Source organism: Equus quagga, chromosome 8, assembly GCF_021613505.1.
Source record: "Equus quagga isolate Etosha38 chromosome 8, UCLA_HA_Equagga_1.0, whole genome shotgun sequence".
NCBI classification, from domain to species: Eukaryota; Metazoa; Chordata; class Mammalia; order Perissodactyla; family Equidae; genus Equus; species Equus quagga.
The window spans coordinates 34382224-34398685 of record NC_060274.1 but is presented as its reverse complement, the minus strand read 5'-3'; the positions used below and the strand labels follow the sequence as shown (position 1 = coordinate 34398685).

The 16462-nt window shown below is 38.9% G+C and overlaps 1 long non-coding RNA gene across 8 annotated transcripts in view; it reads left to right on the top strand.

Annotated features, from left to right (window-relative positions):
- The window catches only part of LOC124243573 (uncharacterized), a 164233-nt gene that overhangs the window by 127704 nt on the left and 20067 nt on the right, over nucleotides 1-16462 (top strand). For 4 of the 8 annotated variants that reach the window (XR_006889709.1, XR_006889708.1, XR_006889707.1 and 1 more), the window contains 2 exons: nucleotides 362-2654; nucleotides 7058-8077. This is a non-coding gene — a long non-coding RNA (uncharacterized LOC124243573). The remainder of the gene's footprint in view (nucleotides 1-361; nucleotides 2655-7057; nucleotides 8078-16462) is intronic. The other 4 variants (XR_006889711.1, XR_006889712.1, XR_006889714.1 and 1 more) reach the window with 4 other exon arrangements.

Genomic DNA, 16462 nt, shown 5'->3' with positions numbered 1-16462 from the left:
TGTGATAGAGGATACAATTACAAAGAATTTCAGAAAACGGGATTCTGATAACAAATGTATAATAAAAATATAAATAACACATATAGGGCTTGGAGGAGATACATCCATTTTTATCAGAAGAGAATAAAGAAAGAGATGCTTCAGAGCCTGGGTTCTGGAAAGGGACAACCATGGTTAGTAAGCCAGCTCTGCCACATTCAGCTGACATTTACTGGTGGCCTTGAGAAACTAGTTAGCCCCCTTAGCTTTCACATCAGTAAAATGTGGATAATAATAGTTACTACCTCAAGCACTGTTGTGATGATAGCTACTAGAACATAGTAAGTGCTTAAATATATGTTGTCTATATCAATTTTCACAGAAAAATGAGGAAATCAAGACACCATGGAGCCCTTTGTGGGCGGAGCCAATGATGCCCATGGGCCATCCCTTGCCCTCCAGGTGAGAGCCCACTGCAGGTGACTGTATTGTCCACTGATATTTCTGGAAGACAAACAAATTGATGAAGATGGCAGGCAAGTAGGATGGTTAAGGAGGAATGCTAGGTAGAGAGAAGAGCATCACTTCCAAAAGGTATCGAGGGTCAATTTGCAGTTGGACTACAAACTTTAAGTGGGCCGCATTGTCTTTATTATGAAGCTTTCCAGGAGCACACAACTGAATGGAGCTGAGACTTAGAATGGTAGGGCGGGCAGGGATAAGGGTCTGTAATAGGAAACTCCCAGGAGGGAACGTGCCGTCACTTGTTTCATTCTTCCCATTTTCTTACCCAGTATGGCCTTTCCGGAGACATCAAAATTCTGTTATGAAAAGAAATGACAACTTACTCTACAGACAACCCGAAGTAGGTTAGAACCCAGAATAACTCTTTAGGAAGAAAAGTTAACCGTTAACTATTAATGGTAATGGTATTAATAATAAGAAAAGTTATCCAGTCAGTGGTCTTAGCTATTTAAGACTGTAGGTCACTCATCAGGGTCCTATGTTTCCTTGAGATAAACATTAAATGATAAGTCTATCTAATTTGGTTGGGGGCCAAGGACCCTATAATGCTGCCATTTATTGCTAAATTGCCTTAATTACTTTTTAAAATCTGCCTTTTACCCCTTAGTGGATATATTAACCAATTATGGACGCTGACACAAAGGTCAGGAGAGAGTCTGTGGAACACAGCAAATTTTGAAAATATGATGTTAACGTGATGTTATTCAAAATCCTTCAAATGCATTAGGAAAAAACTTGCGTAAGATCCTCTGGAGTCTTGGGTGCAATGTGATATTTTGGAACATATTAATGTGATTTTCTTTTTTTCCTTTGCTGCTCCTTGTTCATGAATTTTTCCCAATCCATCCATTACCTGGGAGAATGTTAGGGTATTTGCGATGGAACATTCATGGAAAACAGTGTTCAGCATTCATTCTAAAACAGGCTCCGAAAGCTGCCTGAACGAGCATAATGTTTAATCATAAGCGTTTGGTGGAATGCCTTAACTGGGAGATAGAGAAGGATGGAGGCAGGTAGGATGGAGGCCTGTGAGAGACCTTCAAGACTTGGAGGAGAGGAGCAGAATCAGTATCCACCGTGTGCTCAGCCTCTGCTTTGTCAGCACCATGCAGCACCGTGGAGCCCTTTGTGAGCAAAGCCGCCAATGATGCCCATGGGCCATCCCTTGCCCTCCAGGTGAGTGCCCACTGCAGGTGACTGTATTGCCCACTGACTGTCCAACAGGAGAGTGCCCTGCTATGTCCTAAGACTGTCAGCTTGTCTAAGTTACCCTGTGTCAGCAACTGACTCATAGGCCAAGGGTACTCCTAAGTCTCTCAGACTAGAGGATGCAGCCCAGGACACCCAAGAAGCAGTGGTGATATGGAAAAGTTTGGATGGTATCGTTCAGATCCATCGTAAGAACTGTACTTCCCCTCCACCTGCCCCATTGCGCATTCCCCGAAAGAGGCGGTGGTGAAGCCTTTGGCCGTGACAAAGGAATCGTAATACTGGCACTAAAGAGCAGACTCTTTTCTCTCTCTGATATCTGTTTTCCTACCACTCTACTGTGAATTAACTCTCAAAAAAATAGCTAGTGGAACTGAAGTAGAAAAGAGTGGCAGAATCTCTCATACCAGAGAGGAAATATAACTTGGTAGAAGCGGCATTATTTAATATTTAAGAGCACAGATCTTGAAGCCAGAATCAGCGACTTCCTACTCTTCTGACTGTGAGCAAACTACTCATTTGAGCCTGTTTTCTCATTTGTGAAATGAAGATAATACCTTTCTCGTTTAGTATGACACCTAAATGGGATAGTACATACTCGCACCCACACACATAGCCACGCAATAAACCTGGTTACATCATTCTCATCTCTTGGCACTACTTTCATCCGAATTTATTGAACACGCATTACCTTTGGCTGCTGTAAGTTGACTCCAGTGCAGACAAAGTTCTACAAGACCAGCAAGCAGGGTGATGCCTTCGTGTTCCCGGATCCCTAGCATCCACATACCCAACAGCAGCTTTCCCTCACAAGAGGAGTGCAGCAAGGGGACTGTGATAATCACCTACTGGTCTCAGATCCAAGAGATGTCTCTATCAAAATTACGTGCAAGGGGTCCTCAGGCCCAGAATATCTGTGTCACCTTGGTCTCAAGTTTCAGGTGAGTAAGGAAATAAGGTTCTGTGCAAAATATTCAATTGCGTGGTTTTTCTCTTATTTATTCTTTTACATGATGAAGATGGTCTGCTTTTGAAAATATTACTCAATGTGTGTTAGGTACACTGTATACAGGCGATGGAAACCACTAACACGTCCTTTGTCCTTGGGAATCTTACAATTCAGTGGGAGACATTTATCCAGTACTTTCCGCGTGCAGCCAGCACTGGAAAAAGATGAGGCGAGGAGGTTCAAATCGCTTTTCAGTGCTTAATTCTTCCTGACATACATCTTCAATCCAAATCGCCATTTTCAAAATGGTACAATCTACAAATGTCCTTTCCTCAGTGTATTTTCAAGAAGGTCGCAAAAAAGGTAGGGAAAACTGTACAAAGAAGTGTAAGTGGGGCAGAGGAAAGAGAATTCAGGCCAGCGTCTATAACTTGCTCACCAAGTGGTTGGTCAAAACCACAAATTTGAGGGAAGTGGCCAAGAGGAAGAATGCTCTAATTTTACCAAAGCTAAAATCATGAAAGTGTCTCCTTCTGAGGAAAAAAAAAAAAAAGAAGGAAGGAAGGAAGAGGGGAAAGGGTGGCATTATACTTTACTTGCTAATTTGTAAGTGCAATTAAGGTTAAAGTCATACTTCCCTTCACAAGAAAACATGACCGAAAGCATTCTGAGCAAGCGAGCTTTGTTTGTAAAGAGCTTTTCAAGATGCTGTTTTTCTCCTGGAAAATGTGGTTTATCTAATTGATGGCTGAGGAAAACCATCTTTTTAAACTTCCCACTCAGTGAGTCAGCCTGGGGTGTGTCTGCCTTGTAGCATCCTGTGAGATCCAGTAATCTAAAGTGGCATGACCGAGGCAGCCCCAACTTCATGCGTCAAGCGGAGCTACCAGCGCTGGGAAACCAGAGGGAACCCGGTTTTCTAAACAGAGTGGTTAGCAAAATTGCATGTTATGAAGTAGGGTTTCATCCTTTAAAGGATCATTACCTATTTTAAAAAAGAACCTGTCGAATGAGTCCTATCAACACGCACAAGTCTGCAGTTGGTAGAGGCCAGGTAATTACTCCAACTGAAAGGCGAGTATTATCGCCTTCGGGTTTCTTCATGTTTACCTTGAAGAGAATTGCCATGCCACCGCCAATTGCAGTGAGTGGAGGAGAAATGGAGAATTTGGACAAGTTCTTTTCCAAACATAACTTGAGACACTGACAAAGCATCGTGAATACTGAGCCAGCCAGCCAGTGAAACATCAAACGCTGAGGAAAGAAACTCAATAGTAGTCTGAAAGTCTTAGCATCAGTACAGTCTTGCCCTGTACCATAACTCTTCTTTCCAAAAGAAGAGATGTGTGCGAATAGGTGACTTAGGGGTGTCTTGAAAGAGAACAGAAGATAAAGGGTTGGAAATACTGTCAAGTCACCTTTGTTGAAAAAATAGTCTACTTTCTTTATTATAGGTGGGCCAGAGTAGACGTTTATCCAGGCATGATAAAAGAATGTAATAGGATAGTGTTTGGGGTTCTTTAAAATGTGTCTCCTCAAACTCCCAGAGTTAGTTCTTTGGAATAAGATGTAGAGGCTGCAAAATGAGCCACCAAAATGCAAGTGCTACCTCAGATTGAAGAGCCTTTACGCAAATCTTCAGGAATTAATATATGTAGTAAATAAAGGTCTTGAGAATGGATGGGACACCAGATAGGTTAGGTTTCAATGGAGGTGACTAGGTCCGTATGAGATTTTCATTTTGGGGCAGCCACAATGCATAGAGATTTACTTTAATTTATTTAACTTTTCATACACGAAGATAAAAATGTGTTAGACTCTGGGTAACACAAAGAGAAGGAAATGAGCTGACAGTACGGCAATATTTTAGATCAAAGAGGTATGACAGGAAAAGATCTTAACATTGGAACGAGCTAAATAAAGTTATCACAACTTTAGATTTCTAGAAACCTTATCAAGATATGCAAACTATGTGCCTCTAACCACTCTGGGCAGAGGTTTCAGCATATTAGAGTGTTCAGAATGATCACCACATTATGGATCTAGGGGGATTCTCCAGAGGTTTGAGCCTGAGAAAACATATGTTTCTTGGTTCTCTGGTGTTTTCCTGACTGCTCGTTAGCAACGGTGTAATTTTCACTGCTCTACAGCCCAAGAAACATCACAATTATATCCCCAGATCATGGTGATCAGCTCTGGTCGGCTCTAGAGGGGAAAGTCATGGCCACCCATGAGAGACTGTGTAGTCCTTCACTCATCAATGGCTGCTGGAAATGGGCAAAGACTGACACACACCCTATTGTGGATACTAACAGAATTCCTTTACAACTGTCAACATCTAATGAATCCTTCACGCTAGTGTTTGGACCTCTTCCTTAATATTTCCAAAAAGCATTGTCACTGCAGATTCTTTGATTTTCTTTCTTTCTTTTAAATTTCAGCTTTATTGAAGTATAATTTATATATAAAATTATAAGATTGGAGCTGGCCCAGTGGCATAGTGGTTAAGTTCACACTCTCCGCTTCGGTAGCCCAGGGTTTGTGGGTTCATACCCCAGGTGTAGACCTACACACAATTCATCAAGCCATGCTGTGGTGACATCTCACATATGGAATGGAGGAAGATTGGCACAGATGTTAGCTCGACAACAATCTCCATCAAGCAAAGGAAAGAAAGATTGACAACAGAGGTTAGCTCAGGGCCAGTTTTCCTCAACAAACACAATAAAAATTATAAGATTTTTAAAATATGTATTGTGATGATATATGTATACATTGTGAAAAGATTCTCCTCATCTAGATAGTTAACACATCTATCCCCTCATATGTTTATTTTATTTTTTTTGTGAGAACATTTAAGTTTTACTCTCTTAGCAAATTTCAACTATATAATACAGTGTTATCAAGAATAATCACCATGCTTTATATTAGATCCTCAGACCAAATTCATCTCATAGCTGAAAGTTTGTAACTTTTTACCAACCTCTCCCTATTTCCTCAACCCCTTTTGTCCCTGGAAACCACTTTTCTGCTCTCTGTTTCTACAAGTTTTGACTTTTTTTTTTTTTAAGATTCCACATATAAGTGATACTATGCAGCACTTGTCTTTGTCTGGCTTATTTCCCTTGGCATAATGCCCTCAGCATCCATCCATTTTGTCACAAATGGCAGGATTTACTTCCTTCTCACAGCTGGATGACCCATCCATTATTGAAAGTGGGGCATTGAAGTTCCCTAATATTATTGTATTGCTGTCTTTTTCTCCCTTCTGGTCAGTTAATATTTTCTTAAATATTTAAATGCTCCTATGTTGGATGTATAAATATTTACAAATGTTATATCCCCTTGTTGGATTGACCCCTTTGTTGTTATATAATGACCTTATTTTTCTCCTTTACAGTTTTTGGATTAAAGTCTATTTTGTCTGATATAAGTATAGCTACCCCTGCTTTCTTTTGGTTTCCATTTGCGTGGAATATCTTTTTCCATTCCTTCACCTTCAGTCTGTGTGTGCCCTTACATCTAAAGGGAGTCTCTTGTAGGCAGTGTATCATTGGGTCTTATTTTTTTATCCACTCAGTTACTCTGTATCTTTTGATTGAAGAATATAGTACATTTACGTTTAAAGTTATTATTGATAGATATGAACTTACTATTGCCATTTTGTTAATTGTTTTCTGCCAGTTTGTAATTTCTTTTCTTTTCTTCCTCTTTTTTTTTTTTTTTTTTTTTTTTTGGCGAGGAAGATAGGCCCTGAGCTAACATCTGTGTCGGTCTTCCTCTATTTTATATGTGGGACACCACCACAGCATGGCATGATGAGCAGTGTGTAAGTCCACACTCAGAACCTGAACCCATGAACCCTAGGCCACCCAAGTGGAGCAAGTGAACTTAGCCACTATACCACCAGGCTAGCCCTTGTAATTTCTTTATTCCTTTCTTCTCTTGCTCTCTTCCTTTATGATTTGATGATTTTCTGTAGTCATATACTTAGATTCATTTCACTTTATCTTTTGTGTATCTACTATAGGTTCTTGTTTGTGGTTATCTTGAGGTTTACATAAAGCATCTTATATTTGTAACAGTCTATTTTAAGCTGATAATAATTTAACTTTAAACACATACTAAAGATCTACATTTTGACTCTCTGTCTCCATATTTTGTTTTTGGTGTCAGAATTTGCATCTTTTTTACTTTGTGTATCCATTAGCATTATATTGTAATTATAGTTATTTTTAATACTTTTGTCTTTTAAAATTCATGCTAGATTTATAAGTTATTTATCCACCATTACAACATTAGAGTATTCTGAATTTAACTATATATTTACTTTTGCCAGTGGGATTTATACTTTTCTGTGTCTTCCTGTTTCTAATTAATGTCTTTTCTTTTCAGCTGGAAGAACTCCCTGTATCATTTCTTGTAAGGCCAGTCTGGTGGTGATAAACTCCTTTAACTTTTGCTTGTTTGGAAAATTCCTTATCTCTCCTTCAGTTTTGAAGGACAACCTTGCCAGGTAGCATATTCTTGGTTGGTATTTTTTTTCTTTCTTTCAACACTTTGAGTATGTTATGCCTCTCCCTTCTGGCCTGCAAAGTTTCTGCTGAAAAATCTGCTGATAGTCTTCTGGAGGTTCCCTTGTACATAACAAGTGGTTTTCTCTTGCTGTTTTTAAGATTCTTTCCTTGTCTTTAACTTTTGACAGTTTGGTTGTACTATGTCTTGGTGTAGATCTCTTTGGATTCTTCTTATTTGAAACCTCTGGGCTTTCTGGATATGGATGTTTGTTTCTTTCTCCAGGTTTTAGGGAAATTTTCTGCCATTATTTTTTTGAATAAACTTTCTACCCCTTTCTCTCTGTTTTCTCCTTCTGAGACCCCTATGATGCATATATTGGGCCACAGTTGTTGCTATTCCATAAGTCCGTTAAGCTATCTTCACTCTTTTTCATTCTTTCTTGCTTTTTGCTCCTCCGATTGGATGAATTCCACTGCCCTGTCTTTGAATTCACTGATCTTTTCTTTTACTTGATCTAGTCTGCTGTTGAATCCCTCTATTGAATTTTTCAGTTCAGTCATTATCGTCTGCAGCTTTGAGATTCTTGTTTGGTACTTTATTATGTTTTCTATATCTTTGTTGAAACTCTCACTTTGTTCCCTCATTGTTCTCTTGACATCAGTGAGCATCTTTATGACAATTATTTTGAACACTTTATCAGGTAAGTCACTTATCCCCCATTTCATTAAGATCTGTTTCTGAAGTTTTATCTTGTTCTTTTGTTTGGAAATATTCCCTTTTTTCTTCATTTTCCTTGACTTTCTGTTTCCATCTTGCTCATTTCCCAGACATGAGGAATGTTTTCACCAAATTCAAGCCTGATGGAATAAGATTGTATGGAAGAAGAAGATGACATAGGTACAATCATTTACTCTATAAATGTGTGCTATGAGAGAAAGAATACAATTTTTAGCAAGTAGTTAGGGAGCTAGCAAGTTGCCCACTGACTAAGACAGAAGCACTTGCCTCACCACTCACTCTCTCCCATCCTAATCAAATAGAACCTGTTTAGCTAGGGTTTAATCTCTCAGAAAGTAATAATATTAATGGTAATTTGGTATGGCTGGTGCTAGTTCACTGATGTGAGAAAGATAATCTCTATGAGTCTGTCTTAAGTTGGGTGGAGATAGACAGGGAGAGTCTGAGTAGCAGAAGCATTAAAGATACAACAAAACTTTCTTCATCTCAGTCACCATAGCTGATTGTCATGATCTGGGGATTTTATTGTGATGTTTCTTGGTCTATAGAGTGGTGAAAATTACCCTGTTGTTGATGAATAGTGAGGGAAATACTGAAGAACCAAGGGACATAAGTTTTCTCAGACTCAAACCTCTGGAGTGTCCTCCTAAGTCTACGATGCAGTAATAATTCTAACTATCCTAAAATATGGAAGAATAACAACAGCAAAAAACCCACAGAGAGTATGAGAGCAAGGAAGTGGGCACAGGAAGACATACAAATCCTTAGCTGTGTCTGAAACCTGCTAGATAAGAGAGACTGGACTAGAAACTTTGGAAATAGTATTACCCAGCTGTAGACATGAAGAGAATATTAAGGGCAACTTCCAGTTTCAGGTTCGACATGTAAAGAGCATGGAAGTCACCACTCCCATTTTCAAAACAAGAAAAATAATCCAAACAAACTAAATTTCAATGAATGTTATTATACTCCTCAGAGAACAAAGGTCACAGAGTAAACTGACACCCTGAAATCTGGAGAGACAGGAGAATACAAGAGATCATGGCTGAGATCAGCTCATTAGGAATAGAAGCTGCTGAAGCTGTATACTGGTAGGAAGACTAAAATCTTAATTTTAACAAATTGCTGGAGGCCAAATGTGGACTAGCTTGAAAGTTAAAAAATCCTATTTGGCAGTCCAATCTGAGTGATTGCCCCCACACTTTCATAGGTATTAACTCCAAGATCCCCCCAAATTTCTCATGATAAAGACTGGACAAGAAGAAAAATTATATAATTATATTAATAGATGAAGAAAAAGCATTTGACAAAATCCAACATCCATTCATTCATTTAAAAAAAAGACTCTCAGCAAATTAAGGAGAGAGAGGAACGTTCTCAACGTGATAAAGAGCATCTTCAAGAAACCTACACCTAACAGCATACTTAACAGTGAGAAATTAGATGCTTTCCTCCTATTAGGAACAAGGTAAAAATGTCCTCTCTCCACACTTCTATTCAATATCATACTTGAAATCCTAGGTAGTGCCATAAGACAAAGACAGAATTAAAGAGTATATATATTGAGAAGGAAGAAATAAAGCTGTCCTTGTTCACACAAGACATGAGTGTCTCTGTAGAAATTTTTTTTTAAGTTTTGGAACTAATAGGTAATTATAGCAAGTTTGCAGGATCCAAGTTAATATACAAAAGTCAATTGTTTTCTCATACACCAGCAATGAACAACTGAAACTTGAAATTAAAAACACAATATTATTTACAATAATACTCAAAAAAATGAAACACTTAGGTATAAATCTAAGAAAATATATACAGACTCTCTATGCAGAAAAGTATAAAAATCTAATGAAAGAAATCAAAGAAGATCTAAATAAATGAAAATAGAGTCATGGATCGGAGGACTCGATATTAAAATATCAATTCTTCCCAACTTAGTCTGTATATTCATTGTAATCACAATCAAAATCCCATCAAGCTATTTTGTGGATATTGACAAACTGACTCCGAAGTTCATATGGAAAAACAAAAGACCCAGAATAGCCAACACAATACTGAAGAAGAACAAAGTCAGAGAACTGATACTGCTTCAAGACATATTACAAAGCTAAAGTAATTTTCAGCATTGTACTGATGAAAGAATAGACATATAAATCAAGGGTACAGTGTAAAGAGCCCAGAAGTAGACCCACACAGATACAGTCAACTCATCTTTGACAAAAGAGCAAAGGGAATTCAATGGAGAAAGGATAGTCTTTTCAACAAAATGTGCTGAAACAATTCAACATCCATATGTAAAAATAAATAAAGCTCTACACAGACCTTACACCTTTCACAAAAAATCAACTAAAAATATATTGTAGATCTAAATACAAATCACAACACTATAACACTTCTAGAAGAAAACATATGAGAAAAATCTGAGAGACCTTGGGTGTGCTGATGAGTTTTTAGATACAATACAAAAACTGCAATCCATGAAAGAAAATGTTATCTTTATTAAAACTTAAAACTTCTGCTCTTTGAAAGACACTTTTAAAAGATTAAAAAGACAAGCCACCGACTGGGAGAAAATGTTTGTAAAACACATATCTGATAAAGGACTTGTTTCCAAAATATACAAAGAACTTTTAAAACTCAACAATAAGAAAACAAACAACCCAATTAAGAAATGGGCAAAGTATCTGAACAAATACCTCACCAGAGAAGACATACAGATGGCAAATAAACATATGAAAAGGTGTTCAACATCACATGTGATTAGGGAACTGCAAATTAAAACAACAATGAAATACTGCTGCACACCTATTAGAAGCTGAAAGTTAAATTAGCAGTGTCAAATACTGACAATACTGGTGAGAATGCAGAGCAAAAGAAATTCCCCTTCCTTCTGTATGGGAACAGAAAATGGTACAGATGCTTTGGAAAACAGCTTGGCAGTTTCACACCATGCTAAACATAGTCTTACAATCCAGCCCAGCAACCACACTCTTAATTATTTACCTAGGTTAAACCCAGTTGAATTATGTCCACACAAAACCTGCATGCTTATATTTATAGCAGCCTTATTTGTAATTGCAAAAGACTGGAATATATCCTTCAATACATGGATGGATATATAACCTGTATCTGTACAATGCAATATTATTTAGCAACAAATCAAAGTGAGCTACCAAACCACAAAAAGACAGGGAGAGTGTATCATCCAGTAATATGACATTCTGGAACAGGCAAAACTGTAGGAGTAATAAAATGACCAGTAGTTGTCAAGGGTTCTGGCTTAGGGTGAGGCACAAGGAATTTTGAGGGCAGTAAAACTGTTCTGATGATATAGTGAACACATGACTATGCATTTGTCAAAATTTATGGAACTTTATAGGACAAAAAGTGAACATTAATATACACAATATTAAAAAATCATTTAGGAGATTTGCAGATGCCAGGGAGGAATTCAGACTTTGACAAGAGCTTCTAACTGTATTAAAATATGTGAAACACCTCACTGCAGGGGTGGAGGGAAAGATGTTTATCTAGTAACTTTGGTAATAAATGGAGTCTGTAAGACTAAAGGCAAAAGGGACTGCACATAAAACTGTGTTCTAGTTGATAAAGTTGTTTCCCATTGCGTTATGAGTTAATTCTGATATTGCTACGCATGTTTACTGGAACAATTGAGTAATTGGATGGCAGATGGTGGCAGTCATATTTTTCACTGTTGGAATGGAAATTTACAAATAAGTAATTGGAGGAGGCCGGAATGATCCACATGGTAATGGATTAGAGCCAGAGACATCAGAATGAACTTGTGTTTAATTTAGTATAAATACTGATCGTTGCAAAAAGAAACACTTACAGATATGCATATGTGTACAGCTTAGTGTACATACATATATTTCTGTGCTGTCAGCTGAGAAGCCCCAAAATAAATGATAACTCACTAGCACAAGGACACCTGGTGCTCAGATCTTATTTTCTAATACCGTTCTCCAATAAAAGAAACCAGAGCTCCTTAAAGAAATGATTGAATCTTGGGCTTGGATAGGAAATAGACAAGATGAGCCTGAAGCATTTTGTAGACGCACAAAGTAAGGAAATGCTCAAAAAACGAAACAAAGCAAAAACCCCAAAACCCATGCACATTGATGTGGGTATATCAAAGGTGCACAGGAGCCAACTGAAAGAGCTCCCAATGGCCAAAGCTAGAACAATTTGAGCAAGAAAGTTAATAAAGTAGTGTTGTATTATAATCCAAAGTATAAGACAAGTATTCATGAGTCCAAACTGATATAATTACATGATCAAGTAAACTAACAAATGTGGGAGAAGAGACAAATCTGTCATGCAAAAGAATTCCAAATAATACATGAAGGTCCTTCTCTTTCAAGAAGAGAGAGTAGAACTTTCCACTCCTTAGGTCTGGGCTGTGCATAGTGACTTCCTTCCAAATAGGACAGTATGAAAAAGGGGGGAAAGGAGTAACTTTAAGGTGAAGAAAGCCGATCACCTCAGAGAGGTGATCAAGGTCAACATGAACAGCCATAAATGATATTGGTAATAAGTACCCTCAATATGATGTGATGAAAGTGACACTTTACCTCGGATATCTGCCTCCAAATAACCCCTTTCCTCCGTCTTATCATGAGAAAAACATCAGACAAATTCCGGTAGTAGGTATCCTACAAAATACCTGACCAGAATGCCTCAGAACTGTCAAAATCATCAAAAACAAGAAAAGTCTGAGAAACTGCCACAGCCAGGAGGAGCCTAAGGAGACCATTTTGTCTCCTCTCTTTGATTTCCCTTTCTTCTTCTGGCTTTCCCTACTCTGTTTCCATGCCTCTCTCTCTTTTAGTGCTTTCTCTTTCAATCTGTCTCTGCCCTCCTTTCTGTTTCTCCCTTTGTTTCTGTTTTCTGTTTCTTCCCTCTTTCTATTTCCCTTCCTCTTTTTCTCCATCACTGTTTTCCCTGCCCTTCTTGTATCTGCCATATTTGTTCCTTCTCCCTCATCTGTCTCTGTGTTTCTTTCTCTATTTCTCTATCTCACTTGATTTGTCTCCTCCCTTTTCCCTAGATTCCCGTGGACCCTAATTAACACACACACACATACTCTCCCCCCACCATCTATATTCCCCCTCTTTCTCCATCTCTGTGTTTTGTGTGGGTCTCATCCTATGGAAGCCCGGGACACTCACCTGGGCCCATACTGCTTGTGGTGAGTCCCCAGACACTTGCTCAACCAGAGCCAATGTTGTGGCTGGACCCACCCTTGTGGTTCTTATTATGATTGCAAAATGCACCTCAGCAACAACCGTGAGAGAACTTTGAAAAAGCTGTATTACTCACAGGTCCTGGGGGGTACACAGCAAGCCCAAGTGCCATGCAGTGAGGTTGTGGGTAGAGAGTGACAGACAGAGGGAGTGTGTAGCTGGGGCTCTGCCTGTGTTGGGTATTAGGGTGGGGTGCCTAGGGTTTCACTTTTTATGAGTGAATTTAAGACACAAGAGCAGGAATTAGGGCACAGGAAGGGAAAAGCAGGGTCACTGAAGTGGTCAGTTATTTAGGTTTTAGAAAGGGGGCTTGTAAAAGGGGAACTTCATGAGTGGGGGCAGCTGGGCTCCTTATCCAGATGTTTTGCTACTAGCTGTGACATAGAGCTGGCAATATGTTTATTTGAGACAGATGTCTATGAAATGGATGCCTTTGCAATCAAAAGCCTGATGTCGTGCACTTTCCTTATAATCAAATAGCTTAATGTCAGGCATTTACGCTACACTCTGTTTCGCCACATCTTTCTGACTCTCCTTTTTCTTATTCTCTCTCTCTCTCTTTCTCATCTCTATTTCCACTCCATTTTCTGTTCACACCTTCTATATAGTCCCTTCTCTGTTTGTATTATGTTTTTATTTCCAGAATATCTTGTTTCTGATTATTCTCTAAAAATATATATAGCATCTATGTGTTGTTTCATAGATGCAGTTTATTCTTATCTTTTAGGATATTATAATTTTATTTAGAGTATTTTTTCCCATGGGCATCCTATTTTGCCTAGACTCTTCCATATTCATTTTTACTATTTTCTTGTTGGTTTTAACCTGTTTGTCACATTAGACACTTTGTGTTGCTACTTAGCAACCTGTTTCTGTCCATTTCTACTTGAGAATTTCACTAAAAAGCTGACTGAAAGGTATGTGTGTGTCTGGGCGCACACCCAATTGGGAAAGCAGTGCAGGATATGTTGTGGAAAAACCAAAGAAAAGATACGGAGATGGGGAACAAGACACATGGCTTTATTTGTTGTTATTTAGAGGGAATGTCCAGTGGCAGCCAGCTGGACGGAAATGTGCACCCGCAACTGCAGGCGGGGAGGGGGTTGCTTATATAGGCAGAGGGCACGAAGGCTATACGCTTGCCGAGAGGGGCTGTCCCTGGTACACCAGCATTCCCAGGAATAGTAGTTCACATGAAGGGGCTCTGTGTTCCTTCTAGACATGATGTTCTTTGAGTGAGATAAGGTAAGACCCAGGCTGGCCAGGCCCTGGATTGTTACAAATCCCAGAAGTTTGGCGTCCTGCCCAGAAGAGGGCCAGAAGGACACATGTTTGCAATGGGCTTGTGGGCTCTTGCTGAGCAAGCAAGGCCCAGGCCCTACAGTGTACAAGAGGAGGCCTTGCTAACTCATGAGTTTCACTGTAGGATGACTGAGCAGGATTTGGCCAGTGTTGTAGGGGATCCACACTGTCAATATCTGTAGGCATTTTTCCTTTATCTGGTCATAAAGAGATCCTCTCTCCAAATAAATTCTTCCATCCTCCGTATAGAGTGTACGAGCCCAGATGATAGATTCTGCTACCTGGTCACGGAAACGAACTGCAGTTTCACCATTCATCATGTTGACTTTCATGTAAATCTCCTGTCTTCTGGATAAAAGCTCACTTTTCTCTCCACTGTGACTGGAGTCTATTTGGTGCATTCTTTCCAAAGCGTGAATACCTAATCTTCTGCTAGGTTGAAAGATACTGTTTTGGCCTGGGTTCCCTCAAAATAAGAGCCTTAAACTAAGGCTTAAATAAAGAGTTCAGAAAACAAAATTGTTAGGTGAATCAGACAGGGGACCTGGGAGAACAATAAGAAAGGATGAAAATAGAAATTGGACAATTAATAGCAAAAAAGCATGTCTAATACCCCAAAGTTAGATTTAGTGATAAATTCTTCATAAGGTTTGTATAATAAATGCAATGTTAAAAATGCTGCAGAATATTAAAATATGGGAGTATCCTACTTATTTTGTGAAACTAGCACAAATGATGAAAGGAGACTGGATATTAAAAGAATGAAATTATAATCATGTAAGAATTTATAACTAGAATGTAAGGATGGCTTAAGATTAGAAAATTAGCAGTATGTGTTAGTCAATCAAGATCCTAAAAGGGCCTCTGCTAATACATCCATTCCTTTGATAAGCTTCATAACCTAGGAATGGAGAGAGCTTTCCTTAACAAGATAAAGAACCATTCTTAAGCCAACATTCGATATCACCCTTAACAATAAAACATTGAAGGCATTCCCATTAAGGGAAGGAATAAGATATGAATGCTGGCTATGACCACAGCTTAATTTTAGTCTGGAAATTCAGAAGAGCTCATGGATTCTTAATCATCATGAAGATGAGATTAGAAAGTAACCACCTATAAGTGCCAACTTCTTCTCATAGTGTGATTACATTGTTACTGGGGAGCTCTATTTTCGTTGAAGCAAAATCTATGACCTCTCTAGGACTTTCAAAAAGTTCAGAGGAAAGGGGTAAGAAAGTGAGCAGACCACTCAGGAATTTAGCAAAGTGCAATTTACAGAGTAGATTGGGAGGTCTTCATGTGTCAAGACTGAGAGGCTAGCCACAGTAATTCCACAATTGTTGGCTTTGCGCACACATTCCAGACACTCCCCAGGCCCTACTGGGAGCAGGATTAGAGACATCTCATGTGATAGAAAAGCATTCCTCATTGCATTGTGACTAGCTGTGGATAGTCACATCTATATGATTACCAAATATGTCTATGACTAATAAAATTCTATTTCACAAGAATAAACACCAACCAAGTGCTGACTTGCCAGATGAAAAACATGTTTTGTTTTGTTCCTTGCCGTTGGAATTAAACATTATTAGTTTGCTAATATTAACTGCTGGCACTCAATATTCTTCATACCCCTTTCAGTTCTCTTTTTGTTTTGCCAAGGCAAGAAGCCTGGGAGCTACACTTCTTGGACTCTATTGCCAACAAGGTTTTGAATTTGTTCAGGGTTCCACAAATGAGGTCTGCTCTCACAAGATCTGGAAGGCAGAAGAAGCAGAAGCCATCTTTTTCTATGACAGTGAGTGGAGATGTGGATTTCCCAGGCATGAGTTTTCGTAGCCATTTCTGTGTTCTCCTGCCATTCACTTTCCTGGATGCCATGAAGGGGCTCTGAACTCTTCAGCAGATTTCTGCAGATTGCTGGCTCTGGGTGGCAGCAACTCTGTCTCTTTGTAGCGCTAAACCTAAAGCCAGT